Genomic DNA, 6,070 nt, shown 5'->3' with positions numbered 1-6,070 from the left:
GTAGTGTGCCCTTTAAATTGAGGCACAGGACAAGCAAGGCAGCTGCACACTGGTCTGATGATTAAAGAGCGAGAGACAAAAAAGGTGAGACTCACTGAACCACTTATCTCTCAGCCCTTCAATTAATCCCACTTGTGTTTTATCGGCCAGGCTGGCATAAATTGTCTCAATCCACCCCTTGCCAACCTGGCACATGTACACAATTCTTTATCCATATATACTTATATAATTTCCGGACATTGATGAAATCACACATATACTTTTCATCAACCATCTATCATACATATAAATGAAAACACAGAGTCCAATTGTATCTGATATATCATACCTGAACAAAGGAAAGATATGCAATAAGCACATAAAAAGAAAAACCATCTTTATAAATGTCCTAGAGAAATACAGTCGCTTTCTGTTCACCCTTTGCAAGTACAAAGGGTGGATCGTTCCACTACTGACACTAAAAGGAAAAAACATTGACAATCACAAACCTTGCTTTTGCAATTGATCACATGGTCATAACTGATAGGTAGAACTACTTTCTTCTAGTACCCATTCTGTATTACCTTTGCCCTGAGCAAGCGCCTCAGCTGGCTGTGGTTTTTTGCCTGGTGGGGTAACCCGGACTTTCATTCCTGAGGGGTCTGGGTTATTTTAAGGTCTGTCAGGATTGGGTTGCTGTAATTTACCATTTACTTTAATCACAGGGCATGGAAGCACTAAGAGTCAGCCTATGGAATCTCCTGGATTCCAGACATATTCTTCTTTACCTCCATTATGTAGCACCAGTCCTATTTCTCCTTGGAAATCAGGATCAATCACATCACCTTTCTGACCTGTTGATCCAAAGGCATGAGAAGTCCAAAGTGGCCAGGGGCCATTCTCAGCTGCCAATTCAGTGGAATCTGTGATGTGTTTCCAGGTGGGAGAGTTCCTCCCTTCAGGACCAGGACCTCCAGGCCTGAGGAACACAGGATTGCTGGGACAGGAAGCAAAAATGTTGCAAGAGGATCACTAGGAGTAATAGTGCGTGGTGCCACTCCAGCTTCCACCCCTCGGTTCCTGGACCCATGAATTCTGGCCATTGGAGACACAGCACCATATATTGGCCGCTGGATTAGAGCGTATACAGCTTCCTGGAGAACATTGCCCCAGCCCCGCAAGTTGTTACCACCTAGTTGGCGCCGTAATTGTGTCTTCCGGAGCCCATTCCATCGTTCTATCAGCTTCAGGATGATGAGGAACATGATATGAGCAGTGGATTCCATGGGAATGGGCCCATTGCCGCCCTGCATTTGCTGTGAAGTGAGTTCCTTGATCTGAAGCAATGCTATGTGGGATGCCATGCCAGTGAATGAGGCATTCTGTAAGTCCATGAATAGTAGTTTTGGCAGAAGCATCACGTGCAGGGAAGGCAAATCCATATCCAGAGTAGGTGTCTATTCCAGTAAGAACAAACGCCGTCCCCTCCATGATGGAAGTGGTCCTATGTAATCAACCTGCCACCAAGTTGCTGGTTGAACTCCCCGAGGAATGGTTCCATATCTTGGACTTAATGTTGGTTTCTGCTGCTGGCAAATGGGGCACTATGCAGTGGCAGTGGCCAAGTCAGCCTTGCTGAGTGGAAGTCCATGTTGCTGTGCCCATGCATAACCTCCATCCCTGCCACCATGTCCACTTTGTTCATGTGCCCATTGACCGATAACAGGAGTGGCAGAGGAAAGAGGAGGACCCGTCTCCACAGCGCGTGTCATCTTATCCACTTGATTATTAAAGTCCTCCTCTTCAGAGATAATCCTTTGGTGAGCATTCACATGAGATACAATTACCTTTACTTTCTTGGCCCATTCAGAGAGGTCTATCCACATACTTCTTCCCCACACCTCCGTGTCACCAATTTTCCAATCATGGTCCTTCCAATTCCCTGACCATCAAGCCAAACCCTTAGCCAGAGCCCATGAATCAGTATACAGTCTCACATCTGGCCATTTTTCCTTATATGCAACTGATCAGCCAGGTGCAATGCTTGAGGTTCTGCTGATTGGCAAGATTTCCCTTCACCACTGTCCTTTAGGGAGATCACAGACGGGGCTGTAGTGCTGCTGATGTCCACTTACGAGTGGCACCTGCATATCGTGCAGAGCCATCCGTAAACCAAGCATGACTTTTTTGGTCTTCAGTTAAAGTATGGTAAGGAACTCCCCAGGAGGCCAAATGTGCAGACTGGGAGAAAAAAGGTAATGTGACAGGAGTAGAGACTGTGGGCATTTGAACCACTTCTTCATGTAGCTTACTTGTCCCTTCAGGTTCTGCTTTGGCCTGACTTCATATATATCACTTCCATTTAACAATGGAGTGTTGCTGCGCACGTCCAACTTTATGATTCCATGGATCAGACAATACCCAGTTCATGATAGGTAGTTTAGGTCTCATAGTGACTTGGTGGCCCATGGTAAGGCGTTCAGTCTCCACCAAGGCTGTTTTTCAAAGAGGGAGTAATTGTCTGTGGATGATGGCAGGGTCTTATTTCAATATCCCAATGGTCTACATTGTGATTCACCCATAGGGGTCTGCCAAAAACCTGGCACATCAACTTGAATAGTTTGGCTAATCTGCTCAGGTGTGGATTGTGAATGAATACTTTCAGCTGGGAGGGGATGATCTATTGACTGGGGTGAGTCAATTGTTTCTCAGGGCTCAGTACCCTCCTCTTCTGGATCGTCAGCCCCTATGTTCCCATTCCATGTTTTAGGGTCCAAACTTTTCCCAATTAATGCCCTTCCTTTGGTTTCAAACACTACTGTAGATCTGAAAATCAGCTGCCATTTTAATTCAGCCACTCGTATAATGAGACTCTGGACCTGGTTCTCAGCATGTCAGCTCTTTTACTAGAGCAGAGAAGGCTCTCCTTTGTAGTGCAGATGGAAGTCTTCAAATCCATTAGTCTGCACCTGAGGCATGCTTTTGAGGCTCTGAGGTCATCCCTCTCCTTAATCACACTTTCCATTGTAAGAAGGACCAGCCAACCAGCTTCTCTATACTTGTCATTCTTACAAACTCCTGGAAAATATCAAAGATATGATCACTCAGAGCCTCTTCTTTAACCAGCACCTCATCTATTAGTGGTACTACTTTAGATTTATCTTTGCTATTTCACACCATGGATTAGAAAGAGTAGCAGACTTATCCAAGCTTTGGGATGTTGAAGTAGCCTCACTAGTGTTAAGACTAATCAGGCTGGAGAGCCAATTAAGAAGCCCATATTTATGATTTTATTTCTCTAGTACCATTCCTGGTACCAAAATGTGTTAAACAGGGTTCTCGAGAGAGATAAAACCATATTACTGATAATTATATACAGATAGGTAGATATATTTATACAGATAGATATTTAATGCAAGATATGAACAATTAAATTATAAAGCAGTACACAAATGGCTCAGTGCGACTCACTCCCATGAGAGAGTTATGAGACACTGGCAGTCCTTCAAGTCTTAAGAGCTGCCAGGTAGCCCTCTGTAGAGAGAGAGAGAGAGCTAGGCTATCCCAGCAAAGGCAGCAAACAGCAAGACAGGTCACCAATTGTCAGTCCTAAGCTCCTTAGATGTAAATTTCATTCGAGTGGTCTTAAAGGGACCTCAACTTACAGCGACACAGTCCACAGGCTAGGCGTTCCACAGGTAGTGAGCCCTTTAAATTGAGGCACAGGAAAAGCAAGACAGCTACACACTGGTCCGATGATTAAAGAGTGAGAGACAAGGCGAGGCTCATGGAGCCACTTATCTCTTGGCCATTCAATTAATCCCACTTGTGTTTATCAGACAGGCTGGCACAATAAATCATCACAACCTGTCAATCAAGTCACAGCCTGATGACACCTCTACATGAAATATTCCTTTTGGATTAAATATGTGAGACTCTGAAACTCTCCTTTTCCCTCAGCCCTTTCATCTGCCTTCCTGCTTACGGGGAATCTGCCACTGGCCCTGAGAACTGTTGGTGTCTGGCCATGTGTCCACCAGCTATAGGTCTATGTGATGACTCTGCATCCTCCCACCCATGATCCTCCTGCATCTTGCCTCACCTTGATGCACCACTTGCACGCAGCTACCTGAGTCTGAAAAGAGACTTGTGTACTAGCATCAGACCTATGGATTTGGTATGAGTGCCTTCTTGATATATAATTACTTCTGGATATAAAATTTTTTTCTTACACATAGATGAGCATCACTTGATTTGTTTCTCTACTCAACCAGGCCTAAAACCATCTCTAAGAAATCCCAGCAGCATATCACCAGCTCGTCTTTATAGGATTTCTCTGTGGTTTATATTTTTAAAATGTAATTTTAAAATAGAGATGATATATTCGTACTGTAATACTCCACGATGTATACCAAGAATCTTGTGCTCAGGTTTATTAGAAAATAAAACTATATATCATTATGCTTACGAAGGGTAGTTATAACATCATGGAGCCTACTGATTCATATGGCCTGCCAAGATTTCCTATACATAGATTGTGATTAGCTATTAAACAAACAAGCAAGCAAACTCACTGTCATCATGTTACCTGATGCCCCTCTGGGTTCTGAGGCTACAAATGTTATGGGAACCCAAAGCCTCACCTTTTCCTGTGAAAATCAGGTGGGTTTGAAGTACTGACATTTTTATTAAAAGCCCAACGTGTAACCCATTGCTCCCGCAGGTTTCCTTGCAATTCGTGATAGATCCCGTTATTACACAGGATATCACTCAAATTTGGAAGCATCATGAGTTCCCTGAGAATGTAAAATAACAACGTGACTTAGAGTGGGCAATATATTTGCCTTTGTCCTTGAGGTTGTGTGTTTGGTCTTACATGTGTTTGGTAGTTCTGTTTCATAGTAACAAAAGGAAACATTGAATGAAACACGATGGGGCCAGTGCCATCTTCACAATTGCTTCCATGTTAAAGAACTTAGTTGCAGCCAATGTGTCCATCTAGCTCCTTTCGGGTCTTCTTTTCTCCTTCTGCTTCTCCTCCTCCTCATCCTCTTCTCTAACTCTTTATTTATCAAGCATAATGTCTTTGTCCAGAGACTTAGTCCCTCCTGCTGACATCTCAAAGTATGTGACATTACGTCTAACCACCTACCCTTCTAAGGCGCCTACTAGCTATATTAGCTATACATGGTCCCACACAGATGAATTCATTAATTTAGAAGTTCATAGGATATCAATATTCTTCACCCACATCACAGTTCAAAGGTAGCTCTTCTTTTGTCTTTCATGTTCCTGTTACAACTTCCACATGCACATGAAGTGATTGAATAATACTTTTTTTTAGGCCAGGAGCACCTTAGTCCTTAAAATGACAGCTTTTCTTTAAAACGTTAAGTGAATGTTTTGTAGCAGATTATCCAATGCAATATATCATTTGATTTCTTGAATGTTCTTTTCATAGGCATTGATTGCTAATCCATGTAAAGTGAAATCCTTGACAACTTTTTTCCCTCCTTTTGCTGTGTTGTTGCTTATTGGCACAGTTCTGTGAATTTTTGTTTTCTTTAGGTTGAAAAATAATGAAAGCTATGGTCTTCGATATTCATAAGAAAATCCTTTAAGTCCATACAGTTGTGTCATTTACTGTGACTGGCTGGTAATGAATCTTTCTCCAATCCTGATGCAACATTTTTCGTTTAATGCATGTCCTCTGGTAATTTACTCAACATTTTGCTGAAAGGTTATAACCCCTTGCTTTGTTCAAATGACTGCCTTTTGGTCTATGTGCAGCTGATAAATGAGTATAATTATGTAATTTGAAATTTCTATTTTTTGGTAATATTATTTACAATTGGGGTTGTTCCTTCCACACAGTCAGTCATACACAGCTAAAAGAATTTTTAGTATTCTGTTTTCAGGCAGCATCCATCTGATTTGAACACTGATGTCCTTTTTATCCTGAGACCACCTTGAATTTCTTGAAGTTCCCTGTTGATATACAACTGCAAACATATTTGAACTTCTTTCAGCAAAATGTTGCTTCCATGTGATGTTTATGACAATGTTGTTAATATTATTGTTGGATGCCTTC

General features: G+C 42.3%; 1 pseudogene; it reads left to right on the top strand.

The window, feature by feature from the left end:
* The first annotated feature begins 353 nt into the window (after window positions 1-353).
* LOC142441585 (small Cajal body-specific RNA 24) lies at window positions 354-460 on the top strand (annotated as a pseudogene).
* Window positions 461-6,070: the final 5,610 nt, after the last annotated feature.

The sequence above is a fragment of the Tenrec ecaudatus genome, chromosome 2 (genome assembly GCF_050624435.1).
Source record: "Tenrec ecaudatus isolate mTenEca1 chromosome 2, mTenEca1.hap1, whole genome shotgun sequence".
In the NCBI taxonomy this organism is placed as follows: Eukaryota; Metazoa; Chordata; class Mammalia; order Afrosoricida; family Tenrecidae; genus Tenrec; species Tenrec ecaudatus.
The sequence above is the reverse complement of the archived record's forward strand: the minus strand, read 5'-3'. Positions and strand labels throughout refer to the sequence as shown.